General features: G+C 38.8%; 1 protein-coding gene across 9 annotated transcripts in view; it reads right to left on the reverse strand.

Moving 5' to 3' along the window:
* The window catches only part of TNRC6C (trinucleotide repeat containing adaptor 6C), a 429,627-nt gene that overhangs the window by 102,508 nt on the left and 312,330 nt on the right, over positions 1-14,789 (reverse strand). Inside the window, exon 2 of one of the 9 annotated variants that reach the window (XM_083487416.1) lies at positions 3,464-3,542. The exons of 7 other annotated variants lie outside the window; for them this stretch is intronic. The gene's annotated coding sequence lies outside the window, so the exon portion shown is untranslated. Of the gene's footprint in view, positions 1-3,463; positions 3,543-14,789 lie in introns of those variants that run through there. One more of the 9 variants, XM_083487415.1, reaches the window with a different exon arrangement.

The raw sequence follows: 14,789 nt of genomic DNA on the forward strand, positions 1-14,789 counted from the left end.
ATACAGAGTTAGATCTGAATATGTGTCCAGATGGATCCTGAATATCCACATAAGGATCAGATCATGCAGTTACACCCACTTCTTGCCCCTTTTAAAAAAATCATTGTGCATGAATACTCAAGTCTTACAACCATTCTAAGACTTGCTAAAGTACTCTAGCCAGTTGTTGGAAGATTGTCACCCACTGACTTAAATTCATATTTTGCAGATACTGTAAAGATATCTAGATATAATTCATAGAATAATAGAATCACAGAATTGTAGAGTTGGAAGGTACCATGAGGGTCATCCAGTCCACCCCTGCAATGCAGGCATCTTTTGCCCAATGTTCCTCAAACTGTTGTGTTATTCTGACCTGCAATTTCTTGCTTATTTTGTTAGATACAAAGCATTTAATCATAACTTTGCTTTTCATCCTTAGGCTCATCATCTCTGAACATGCACTAGGTAATGGACCCAGCATGTCCTTTTTTCCATTACACATACTCCTAAAACCTTACTTAAATATAGCTACTGTATTCCACATGAATCTGGAAACAACTATTTTTCCTTTCAAAATATTAATGCATAAAGTTGTAATTCAAAAGGGCTGGGCTGTAGGATAGAGTGAATTCCTGCTATTTTGTACTCATTAGCAGAATTTATTAACCTGCCTTCTCAAGAGCAACAAGTCAGGTAACAACAAACAAACAAAATACAAAACTGCAATCCATAAAAGCAATTTATTCAGAAGATAAAAATAAAATCAAGTAATTTAGGTGGCATTAAAAACTCAAGACAACAGGCCTTTGCTTGACAAAGCATGACATAAACATATCTTAGGAAGGAAGTCTACAACCAGGGTATCGTTACTGAGAAGACCTTCTCACCAGTAGCCATGTACTGTATGTCACTTCAGAAGATAGGGCACACAGAGGACTTCTCACAAAATTTTTAACTTATTAGGGAAATGCCTCAGTTTTAGCTGTAGTTGAGTGTATTTGGAAAGGAAGGATCTGACTAAACATTAAGAAGAACTTTCTGGCAGTAAAAGCTGTTCAATAGTGGAAAGGGCTCCCCCAGGAAGTGGTAGACTCTCCGTCCTTAGAGGTTTTTAAGCAGAGGTTGGATGGCCATCTGTCATGTATGCTTTAGTTGACATTCTTGCATTGCAGGGGTTTGGACTAGATGACCGTCAGGTTCCCTTCCAACTCTTCAATTCTATGATTCTAGGAATATTTCACTAGAGATGGCCAATTACTAAAATTATAGGATCTAATCTACTATCTCCAATGTTAGTTTCTCTACACATATTCATTTGTTTATTTAAAGCAGTACTTAGCTAGCTTCAAAACATTACTAAATTAGAATCTCTCAAAGCTAATCAGAGAACCACAAACATTTTCCTCTTGATTAAAAATACAATGTGATTTGAATACCACCAAATTAATGTATTAGTGATAAGTATGAGAGGCATAAGTGTAATTCACAATGAAACACTGTTTTTTTCTAAATACATGTTTCTGAGTTTAATAGCTCAATCCTATTCATGAAGTTTACTTTTAATTCTAAGGTATTCAATGGGAAGTACTCCCAGGTACGTTTGTATAAGCAGCTCAAATTAAGTCAGAAAAGGATACTTTTGTTTTTAAAAAAAGAGTTCAGTTTTCAGAACTGTTTTACATAATGACATTTCTAAATACATGCACTTAAATAAGCTTAAAATAATAGAACTGACTATCCAAGTGGTCTATCAAACAGTAGCTTCTGCTGACACATCCCATGTGTAATCATCTAGCAGTGAAATGAAAGGATAATATTTAAGGTTCTTCAGTGTTCATGAAGTTATTTTTAGAACTGTGATTACAAAGGCATTGATAAAACCCTAGTATATGTTACACATTCCTCCTCTGTTTGTTTATTTTGAAACACAGAAACGAAGCATTGGCTGAAAGATGAAAGAGACCACTGAACATGGAGATTTCCTTCCTGTTTGCCACTGTTGTGTCAAATGTGCCTTGAAACTGTGAACAAAAGCTTTACCATGCTACCAAATTTAGAATGGTGTTTAAACTGCTATAATCTACTGGCTTACAGACATGGAAGTTGTGTACATGCAAGGGCTTCAGTAATCATTTCAATGGCAAGAGCACTGGCTACAAGCAGAAAGTTGCCTCCTCCACTATAACAAATGAGCAAGGCAGAATACATGACAGCAATATCACAGTACACCTGTGAAAGTCTGAATCAGAGAGAATAGAGCAATGTATCTATAAATTGGATAATTAAATGTCACTACATTGATTATGAGACACCACACTGAGATGTCTACACTAAAGCAGGGGTGGGGAGTCTATGGCCCTCCAGATGCTATTGGACTCCAACTCCCATCATCCCTGACCTTTGGCCATTCTGGCAAGGGGTGATGGAAGTTGGCAGTCCAGTATCATCAGAGAAGAAAGCACAGGTTCCACAGCCTTGAACTATCCTATCCCTCCCTATAGGAAGAAGTTCTAAAAATAATAAACAAACATATATTGGCTAAAATTGAACTCATATATATTCCTATGTCTTCACCCAATCTTTCACTACTTTGTCACCCCTCTTTCACCAGCCTATTCTAGCCAATTCCTCCCAAAGATGTACATACACAATCAGAAGTGCCAATCAAACCCCACCACCAGGTCTCTTGTATCCCATCTATGCCTTCTTCTTCATCTTCCTACTATAACCATCCTATCACACATTCAACTCTTACCCAATCCTTTGCCCAGCCTCTCCTGCAACACAGCTTAGTAAGTCAACTATTTGACATCACCCTCCAACATGAGATAGGGATGAAAAATGAGTGTGTGCGCACTATCCCACACTTTGCCCAATAGGTCACTGATTCCATAATCCCCTTTCTACTATTGGCTTTGGCAATCCTGGCCTCTTGTCAGCATTTCCATCTACATACCACTCTAGAAATTTTCTTCATCACTCCCAACTATACGCTATCCTCTTTGGGATCCAGTGAGCAATACATATTGTTAATACATAGTGAAAGACATACTATCTTTGCACTACCAAAAGTAAACTGGGCATGAATGTTCATAGCTGATGTCTACCCTAACATCTGGTCATACCTACTGAGAATCAAGAAACATAGCAGTAGTTCAAAGCAATCAGCTGCTGTAAACTTAAGCTTTCTCAGGGAATTTTATTTTTGTTTCAGTGTATTCCGCCAAAAGATGGAAGCACTAAAACAGCTTGTTTCCCCCCATCTCTTTCCTCTGAAATGGCTGAACCATTACCCTGAAACTTTCCAAAACAAGTTTAGCCTGAGGCAAGAAGCTGGCACAGAATGCTTCTCGGACTGAATGGTTTACGTTTGGCAAATTAAACTGAAAAGAGGGATATTATAGGAGGAAGAAATGTAACTCAATGAAAGAGAGCTAACTCTTCCTTGTGAGGGATTTCTCAACATAGAAGAAAGTCTTACACAATTAATTAGGTCATTGATGATCACTGGAGTCTCTTCAAAAGGATGCCAGTGGTGAGGTTGTACCCATGCTATAATTCTGAAAAAACAAAGCAATAGATGACTAGCCCAGCTTCCTGAATCTCAGTTTTCATTTTTAAAAAGTTTATACATATTATCCCATAATGCTTGAAAGAGACTCCCAATAGTTAGGAGGCAGGGCATCTATGACCGGGTACAGCATCAATGTTCTAGCCCTTTAATGACTAGCAAAACCTAAATAAATTATTTTAACACCCTCACACCCCACAAATGTATGCAAAACTTGCTCAATGTGCTAAATTTATAAATGGTGATAGATCTCAACCTTACTTGGCAGGGAGCTGATTACCTGGGAGTAGAACTTCTTCTTTTTTTGTAGCATGGCTAAAAGGTGGATATGCACGTGCTCCAATACGAGCCATAACTAATGCAAATTCCTCATTTCCAGCAATTCTCCCATGCAGAAGCTGTTATAAAGGGCAAGCCTGTTAGCTAGACTTGCATGAACATGGAATGATTAAGTAAAAATACATGCTAAAAGAGGTATTTGGACTGAAAAGGGAGGCATTAGAATCTTCCACACTTGTATTACTCTGAAAGAAAAGAGCCCCCATTTTTCTTGTCTATTCTTCTCTTTTGTCGTCCCACCCTCCCCATGTTCTGCCTCCATAGCTGAATGATAGTTACTGGACACCATAGGAAGGGAGAGGGCCCTTGTGTTCAAATCAGCCACTGTGAGTACAAGCCGCTGGGTTAGGTGGTCCATTGGCCTGGTCCAGCAGGGCTCTTCAAGTTTGTTCAAGAGCAGTCAACAGCAGCAGCAATTTCAACCACAAGTATGTGCTCCACATTCATTCCAGAAGATGTGTATAAACCAACTTGTTGAAAAATGCTACTAGAGATAAGCATGGACAACTTACACACTCTTAGGGCCTATCGTCACTTGAAGCCTTGCCTGTCCCCACCAATACCTGCTGCCACTTGAGCTCCTGACAGCAGCAACACTGGTGTTGTATGAGCCAGGACCCACTGAAGCACTGGCACCACAAGAGGGAAGGGAAGGTTGATGACTGCTCCACCCTCTTGTGCACTTATCCAGCAGCAGCAGCAGCAGCAGCAGCAGCAGCACTGTAATGAACTATGAGTTACTAGGCAATGCCATGAGCAGGATGTTGGCACCATCAGCAGTGGCTTCACAAGGGCCCAAGTGGCAATGGGCACTGGAGGAGCTACTGGGGACTCTCAGGGCCCATTCAGGGCAGCCAGGCAATGCCTCCCAAAGCTCTGGAGCCAGACCTGCGTAGATCCCACAAACACCATAGGTCTTCAGGGAGCAGAAAACTGAGTGATCTTAGTAACTGCCATGAATAAATTGGGCAATTCACTGGAATGGCAATCTTGATCTTGCGTTTTCTGCGCTACGAATTTTTTACCCAGTCAAAGGGTAAACTCTCAGTTGAAGAAAATGAAAAAGAAGACAGTGCTCCTGGATAATCTGATAATTTCCTCACCTCTGTTCTCACTTTGGGATAACAGAGGCTAAAAACAATGAAGTTAATAGCACAGGTTGGCAGTTAGGAAGACCTCTTAATTCAATTGGCAGTCTCTGCTTCAACATAATCCCTAATCACGCTATCAAGACTTTATTACTGAAAATTCCACCATTATTGTGAAAGGTAGCAAATCACTACTCCATCAAGAAATGACTGTTGAACAACCAGGATAAAAAGGGGAGGGGACCCATCCATATGCAACTGAAATAAATCAAATATGCAGGCCTTATAGTTTTCTGCAAAGCTACCACCACTTCACAAATGCCCCAAGTGATGTTTGGTGGTGATTACATGATGTCTTGCTACAATAACTCGGTCCACAATAACTTGTGTCCTTATACACACAGATATCCATCAGACCACAGTCCTGTTACAAAACTATGGTTTGTGCTCACCTTGCATACCAGGATCAAACTCAGGTTTGAAAAGCAAGAAAATGATTCAGACTGCCAATCTAGATCTTAATGCCATACTATGGTTTGTCAAAATATTGAGAGGAAATTGCAGTGCTCAAGGGAAACAAGGGAAGTGTGAGCACAGAACTCACTCTTATAATAGCACCAATCCATGCTTTGACATTATGGGTGAACTAACACAATATTCAGCTTAACATCTGCTGCCACTTGGGTTCTAACACTGCAGCAGCAGCTGCTAGTCTCCCCCCTCACTTGCAATCATTCTTAGTGGTGTTGCAATGAACAACTTGGAACTACTTTTGCAAAATATCTATCCCAGGTATTTTGCAAATCAAAATCACTAAGGAAACTAGGAGGTATCACTAAGGTAGCTAGTAAGTTAGGCTTGTGGGAAATGGGAGAAATCTTCTCACTGTTTTTTGAGGACTGGCAAACTAGGCATCTTACCCGAAAAATTCATAACTGAATGGGTCTCAATTCCACACTGGTTGTACTTTTAAAAGCACAACAGTTCTTTCACAGAACAAGGTATATCATATCCCAAACTAGTTGACAGTTTCTGGAACAAAATGGTTGGAAACTGCTGGCTTAAAGTTTAGGATTGCTTTGAAATTGTGATTTTTCAAAAGAATTTTTGAACATTTTATTCCTGCGATATATTCCTACTTAACATTATAGTAAAGCAACATCCAAGCTGCAGATGTGCAGTAACTCTTCAATGAACTGACAGCTTCTTTTGTAAATTCAATAGACCCTTTAAAAGTTTTCTAAATTCCATACTTGTTAGAAGCATTGTGAATATGGAATTCAGTGTATTAAGTAGATGGGAAGAATTCTAAACTCAGACCCCTGGCGAGCTAGTCAAGAGACACAATGAAATGTCAAGGGTCCTGGGATTCTCAAGAGGAGGGAAACATCAAATCAGGAGAGGGAGGGATTAAGTGAGAAAACTTTTGCTTACGTGACAAAATAGAGGACTTAGAAATACTTGGAATTAAGATTTATTATGGTGGTTATACTAGTAAGGCAGAATATTAAGTGCTTTGTACTTGCTACACTGAATCTCAAACAGAAAGGCACCTTTTTCTTTAACATTGTCTTTGTAGCTTATACAAATGACTCTAGTCTAACTGCTACTGAAATACTATTTTATAGCTACTAAACAGTAATGCTCTTTAATGTAAGATGAGAAGCCATCATATCATTCCATACTATTCTCATACAGGTGAAAGCTGAAATCCACAAAGAGCACTTTTTAATGAAATTTGCTTAATCCTGCCTTAAGCCATTCAAGTACAAAAAATGCACTCTTGTAAGCTAAAAATACTGTATTAGCCCCAATATGGATGAGTTTACCAAACCTTACAGTACATACCCTAGGTGAATAACTTCTGAAAGTTTAGAGAGAAAAAGGTGCTCAGTGGGAGATGAGCTTGTAAAAGGGAACCTATGAGCTGCCACTTATAGATACACATAGCTATATAACTAGGAAAAGAGAAAATTCAAATTGTATCCATGGACCTAATTTTTGAGTACTGCAGTATTAATGTAGGCAAACCTCTTTTATGTACCATTAATTTTGTTAAATCAACTTTTCTTAATAAAATACATGAGAGAAGCATACATTGGTACCTCTGGTTATGAACTTAATTCGTTCCGGAGGTCCATTCTTAACTTGAAACCGTTCTTAACCTGAGGTACCACTTTAGCTAATGGGGCCTCCTGCTGCCGCCAGCGTACAATTTCTGTTCTTATCCTGGGGCAAACTTCTTAACCCGAGGTACTACTTCCGGGTTAGTGTAGTCTGTAACCCGAAGTGTTTATAACCCGAGGTGTTTGTAAACCGAGGTACCACTGTATTTGAAAACAACAAGACTGGCTTTTAGGGAAGTAGTTTCTGCACTTCCTATGTTTAATGAGATAGTAAATCAGACTTATAGCCAGATCTGCTCCAAACCCATGTGCTAGGATGAGCGTTCAGTCTGCACAAGCATTTCAGCTTGCCAGATGGACCAACACCCACACCTCCGCCCATGTATGCTGTTCTGGGGGTTCTGCTGACATACACCTACACCAGCCAATTACAAGGGGCATGGGGGAAGAGTGGGAAAGAAAGTCCCATTGCACAAGCAGAAGTTCTTGTGTAAGACTTCTGCTGATGCTGCTCTTTAGATGAACCATAACCTCTGTGTGTATGATCTGAAGACTGACTCCAACTAAGAGGTAATACTATTCAGTTTTGCTTCAATTTACTCTTTTTAAGTATTACAATGTCCCAAATGAATCCTTGGTTTTGATAAATTAAAGACAGCCATGTACGTTTCTCTTTTACTTGCTTTCTACACAGCCAGTTACAAGCCAGACTTTAATTTCTAAGAACCAGAGACTAGCCATTGCTTCTATATCCCAGAATCTGAGGTGTGTAACCTGATATCTGAAGCACCTGGAAAGGACATATTCAGCTTGCAGTCTCCATTTTGGAATGCAGTCTAAGCAGATCTCATGGCTACAACATCCAGCCTACTTTTGTAACATCCTGTCTGAAAAGGAGTTTTGGAAAACTCAAAGCTTGCCTCAATTTTGTAGCATTTTAGATTATCATAATAAACACATTGCTCAACAGTGGATTTTTGAGTTTTTACCAAAGAATTACTTCAAATTACTTTTTTCAAAAATCATGGGAAACTATGGTTTTCATTTAAAATGATTCATTTTTCACCAACAGAAGTTCAATACAGCTGTTTATAAAGTACAGAAAAGGCAAATACTACTACAATCACTATTTTATAACAATATGACATACTCTGAAACTAAATGTAGTTCTGAAAAACTATGAACCACACTGCAACACTCAGGCATAGTGTACCATAATACAGTGGTACCTCGGGTTAAGTACTTAATTCGTTCCGGAGGTCTGAACTTAACCTGAAACTGTTCTTAACCTGAAGCACCACTTTAGCTAAGGGGCCTCCTGCTGCTGCCGTGCCGCCAGAGCACGATTTCTGTTCTCATCCTGAAGCAAAGTTCTTAAACTGAAGCACTATTTCTGGGTTAGCGGAGCCTGTAACCTGAAGCGTATGTAACCTGAAGCGTATGTAACCTGAGGTACCACTGTACATGAGAGCCAGTGTGGTGTAGTGGTTAAGAGCGGTAGTCTTGCAATCTGGGGAACTGGGTTCGCGTCTCCGCTCCTCCACATGCAGCTGCTGGGTGACCTTGGGCCAGTCACACTTCTGTGAAGTCTCTCAGCCCCACACACCTCACAGAGTGTTTGTTGTGGGGGAGGAAGGGAAAGGAGAATGTGAGCCGCTTTGAGACTCCTTAAAGGGAGTGAAAGGCGGGATATCAAATCCAAACTCTTCTTCTACATTACTGCCGTACGTTTTTACAACTAGAACCAGTAGAAAAATAAATTAAAAGTTCTATATTGGTATCATTCCAAGAGTGGCAAACTCTACATTGGGAGCATATGTACCATACCACTACAAAGTGCACATTACCAACACAATGCTATCAGTCAAAAAAGGAGAAGCAATATTTACATTTAAGTTGTGATTTCAAGGCCATGGATTTCATCAGGCATTTGCTTACATCCCCACTGATATGAAATAAGGTTCATTTGAATCACACTGCTTCAATTTGAGCGCTTTAAAATAAGATATTCAATCCAAAACTGTGCATACAGCAGTTTTCCAATTCCCTCTTAGAACAGTGGTTGTACATGCCAACAAGCCATCCCTAAAGCCTCTGATGCAATGCAAGCAACTGTCTTTGGAAAAACGGGTGACTGAATGCCAACCATTATTATTACTGCACGTGTATTCAGAAAGAAACAATGAAAACTATGTTTCAGGCTGTAGATGGAGCATTCTAGTACACTTGTACTTTACAAATTTAATGAAATGGTCACAGGCTAGCAGAAACATTTGTGGTATTGTATTATCTGTGCCTTTGAAAAATGTAATTAGAAAAAAATGACTATACAAAAACATTAGTACAGAGGAGGGCTTTTTATTCTGTATTGATGTTTTTGTAAAGTAATTTGTCTCTAATTATATTCAAATCTGCTAGTTTCCAAAGGTACAGCTTTCATGGCAACCTATCAAGCCAAATAGAGAGACATTCATTATCTTAAGACATAAATATTACACACAGTGCAGTTTTACATCATTTTTCATTTACTACTACCTTTCTAAGCTCATTATCAATACATGCCCAAATACAATAACGCCAATACAGGCTTATATCCAACACTGTCCATTCATAAGTAGAATGAACCAACCTGCACAACAGGACTTTACCTTCTTCTCTTCCCCCATGCAATATTCCATGTGCACTCAAAATATTCTCCAGATGATTGGGGGAACCCTCCAAAGAAATTTGGGGAGAACACAGAGACCAACTTAAACAATGTTGGATTCCACCTGTAGTGCATGTTTGTCAAAGTTTTTCTTTTAATGAGAAAGCTGAGCCCTTAAAGGTTATAAACCCATCATTTTACCTGGTAAAAAGCCAAAACTGATTAGCATACCATCCAACCTTGATGCCATCTGAAGTTGTAATGCTTAAATTGCTTCATAATCCTCTTTATTTCTATTAAGCCTTCTTGTTTCTACGTAATACTGCCCTTTTGTTTTCTTTTGATTAAAGTAGCACTTAAAAGCTGCAGTTTTAATTCCACAGTTTAACAGCCTCTATACTGAATTATCAAAACAACCTATAACATACATTATTTAAGAATTATAGTACACCTCACTGTACAGATGTGTTTGAAACTTCTTATCCTAATCTAGTTGAGAAGCTGCTTTACTAGCGTTGGTGTGGAAGAGGGACAATCCCCTTCGTCTGGTTCTAGACGAAGATGTATAGAATAGTGAAACCAGGAGAGCATAAAGCTGGGTTCCTATACCACTTTTCCATTGCAGTCTGCCATTATTATATGCAGTTCTAACGCAGAACCTAAGTTTGAACTGATTTACCAATGATGTCTGCCATCAGTCATGGCACCAAGGGCCACTGGGAAACCACACTTCCTGCCTCTGAGGAAGACCACCAACTTGGCCCCATCCATTGACCAGTGGAGCAGCAACTGCTCCCAAACTTGCTTTCCTCTTTCCTTCCCATTCCTTTCACAAAAACAACTCATGCTAAATATACAGCGAAAACAGAGTACAGTGGTACCTCTGGTTAAGAACTGAATTCATTCCAGAGGTCTTTTCTTAACCTGAAACCATTCTTAACCTGAGATACCACGTTAAATAATGGGGCCTCCCGCTGCTTTTTTAATTCTGCTTTTTTTATTAAAAAGCAACAACACCCACCTGCATCCAACAGAAAATCTGTTCTGGAGGAGAGCCTTCTTAACTGATTTTCAGGGCAGGGTACTAAAGGTTGAGAGGGAGGGGGGAATGGCAATCTGCTCCCTTCCTATTATTGCGCACCTCCTGATGGATCAAAAGTCCTTAACTTGTACAAGGGCACCAAGTGAATGCAGCCAATTTTACTTTTGCTTTTGTTCCTGAAGAACCCCCTCTAAAATAAAATAAATTCAGCTCTGAATATATCAGGAAATACCAACTTAAGGACTGGGGTGAGAGAGAGACAACCACCATGATCAGACACAAGGGAGGAGAGGTCAGCAGACATTTACCAACAAAAGACTGCTATAGAAATATTGGTGTGCCATGTGCATGATTCTCCTTGACTACAATATGTCACAGGAGCAAGGCAGATGGAGAAGAAGGGGTTACTGTCCTGGCAGTTATAGCAAGGTGGCAATTACAACAATATTGTTTTTAGGGCTATTCAAACCAATTAGGAATCTTATTCGGAGGGGGAGGGGGGTGGAACTAACATTTTTTCAGAGAGCAGTCTTTCTAAAACGATATTTAAGCAATGGTAATCCAGCCAGTTTTAAAACAAAATTTAATATTAGGTAGTAAAACTGCAACTTTTTAAATAAAAATGAAGATTGGAAAAAGGACCCCTTTTTGAAATAGGGAAATGCAATTCTGCAGAGATGAGGCTGTTTATTAAGAATACATTCCACCTCTCCAGCCCTCTGAAGACAAACTGCAGAGCTGTGTGCAAAGCTAGACAATCTGGGCAGCCAGCCATAAAACATCACTTCTGTAGCACAGATACTGCTTTCACTCTCTTAAGCCCTCCACAGCTGTAAAATATAACAAGAGGGGCTCTGGTAACTAGCCTTTACTGTCTCAGACACTTTATGTTTCGTGGGTCAAAGTTTGTGCATGGGTTGCATCTATTCTTAAAATAAAAAAACCACACCCAAATGAACATTCAGGAGGAATGTTATTGAAGTAAAAGGCGAAAGATTTATACGATCTGAAGAGAAACCAGAGTATTGAAGTAAATATATTTAAAAAATAAAAATCAAGCAATCACATGCTGACATGTGGCACAGTTCATAATAGGTTTCCACAGAGAGAGCAAGGGAAAAACAGGCTAGAATTATAGAAGGCTTAACGAGATTAAAGAAATAAGCGACCATTAAAAAAAAATCTCATAAAATACACATTGTTTTTTACTTGAGAGTGAAGCTGTTTGTGTACTCTATATTTCTGAGTGGAAATGTTTACAACTGATAAGTTTGCTTTTAACTCACAATATGAGTCAACATCCAGAATATCATGCACCCATGCACAACTTTTAGCTTTGCTCTCCAGCAGCCCTCTGTACCCACCACAATGATCACAAGTTCTCTGGAGCAGAATCCCATGAGCAATGAGAAGATGCCACCAGAAATATTTTTTTTATGGTCACCTCCTTCTGCATATGCACAACTGCTTTGTACACATAAATGGGAGCTCTCTCGATCTTAGCCAGTGCATGCATACTTTAAAGCAAGCTCCACAGCCAACAATGCAACAGTCTTCAATTTAGAATGTTTCTGAATGGGCTACAGGATAGAAGACAGCAGGTATGACTAATCTGTTTCCACAACTTGCTATATTTATCCTCTAAATACAAAGATTATGAACAATTGAAAGCCAGTTTTGTAATTAAATTTGTTATTGCCATAGCGTATTGCAATTCAGGAAAATATATTGGGTTTTTAAATTCTTTTGACCTGGCTGATGTCTTTATAAAGCTACTGAAAACCTCTACCCATTACCACCAGAAGGTAACAGCTGATACAAAATTGGCTAGACTACATCATCACCGGGCACATAAGAGGTTTCTTATCATTCATCTCTACTACTAAATGGCCTGATGAACTCCTTCCTGCAGCTTCAAGACAAGGGGAGAAATATTCCAAATATGACATTATCTTGTAATCTGAATTTTAAACGGGTTCTAAAAATAAACAATAAATAAAACAAGCCAAAAATAGCTTACAAGGTAAAGGATGAGAATCCTAGTCATACAACAAAGCAACAACCTTCTATAGTTCATAATAGATGGAAAAACTTAGCAGATTAACGAATGTGTATTGATGTACATATTTGAAATGATTTTGTCTGAAATATTGTAACAGATTTCAAAAAGCGAATAAATTAACATATACCCCTGTGTGAATAGAAACGGGGTGGGAGCTAAGCTTTAAGTCTGCAGTGTTCTCATAGGGACTTTCTCTAGCAATTCTTTCCATCTGAAAGCCTTCCTTTGCTGAAGTAGAAGTCTGCCCCACCCCTGACCTCTTCCTCCAGCTTGTTTTGGAAAGGAGCCAGATGACAGCATTGGGAAAAGTGCATATTTATCTCTACAAGACCAGCTGCATAGAACAACTAAATGTAATTTAAAAGTATTATCCATTCTCGCACACACGGCGGCTTTATTTTTATGCCATTAAGATTCTGAGTGCCAAAAAATTTTCATGTTGATGTTTTAGTAGGTATATCTCTAAAGGCTACATTTTAGATTTATAAGTGTTCCAAAACTGGCAATCACTATGGCAACCATTTTGCTTATAAATAAAACCGAATTCCCTACACATGGAAATCTGTTTGCATTTTAAAATAGAAGTACAGAGAAACAGACTCAAAAATGTTTATTCTTTCCTAGATTGACTATTTTCACATACAAAAGGTTTTGTAATGCCTTCAAACAAGAGTTTGGGATACTATTTATTCTGATGATGGAGTGTTACACCTTGCTAAAATGTCTGACTAAAAGATGATAACAAAATCGCACACAACCTCTGTTGCTGGGCATATGATTCTTCTACAGTGATCATGTGATTTTTTATGATATAATGAATATCAAAGGAATTTAATATTTAAAATAGTACAAAATGTTAAAATGTTTAATTACCATCCTAATATTGTGGCTGCCCAAGAGGGCTAATAACCATCACCAAAAGCATACATCTAGTCCAACTTCAGGAATAAATCAAGAATCACAAAAGTAATTATAAAACCCCATTCCTTCTTAGCAACAGGGCAAAATACTACTGCTAGGTTAAAGTGATTAAAGGACCTCTTCCAAACAATACATGGAGTCTAGCCTTCAGGTGGTTAGTCTGGAAATTATTTTCAAAGTGAAGATCCCTTTTGCTGTTACTGTAGAATATATGTTGAAGGAGCCTAATATGAGGGTCACCACCAGGAAATACTAGCTAGTGATCTTATTAGACAAGTGTCTAATATGTTGGTCAACATATGATAAGTATATGGCCCATTTCTTTGTCTTTCATCTCTCCCACTGTATAGTATTAGCTTTCACTACCTATTCTAGAAGAATGTGATATGCATTTCCCAAAGACATGACCAACAGTCCAATCAGAAAAAGGATACACCATAGTTTCAGACTGATGGCTTAGGACACCTGCCCTTGATGAGCTAACACCCACAGAGCTGAAGAACAAACTAATACTGGCATACTATTTAGAAATACATGAGGTATCGAAGATTCAACAGTTAATCACACTGTGTAAGGACACAAAAATAAACCCCATGTGGATTAATATCGTGCTTTTCATCTGTAATCCTATACTCACTTCCCTTGTAGTAATCAATGTGACTGAAGTATAAAAGTAAACATGCATAAGACTGCACTATTAAAGTGTTTTATGGCCTGCTTGTTGACATAAGAAGAGCCTTGCTATATAAGACCAAAGGCCTACCTATCTAGTCCAGCATCCCATTTCCTAAATAACCAACCTATGAGAAGCACACAAGCAGGACATGAGGAAGATAGCCCTCTCCCACTGTTTCCCAACAATTAGTATTCAGGGGTAATCTGTCTCTAATCCTAGAGGTAGCATATAGCCATCATGACTAGCAGCCATTGATAGCCTTACCCTTTATAAATTCATCTAGTTCCCTTTTAAAGTCATCTAAGTTGGCCATCAGCAGATCTTGTGGAAGCAGA

This window comes from Podarcis liolepis (assembly GCF_965112155.1).
Source record: "Podarcis liolepis genome assembly, chromosome: 2".
Taxonomy (NCBI): Eukaryota; Metazoa; Chordata; class Lepidosauria; order Squamata; family Lacertidae; genus Podarcis; species Podarcis liolepis.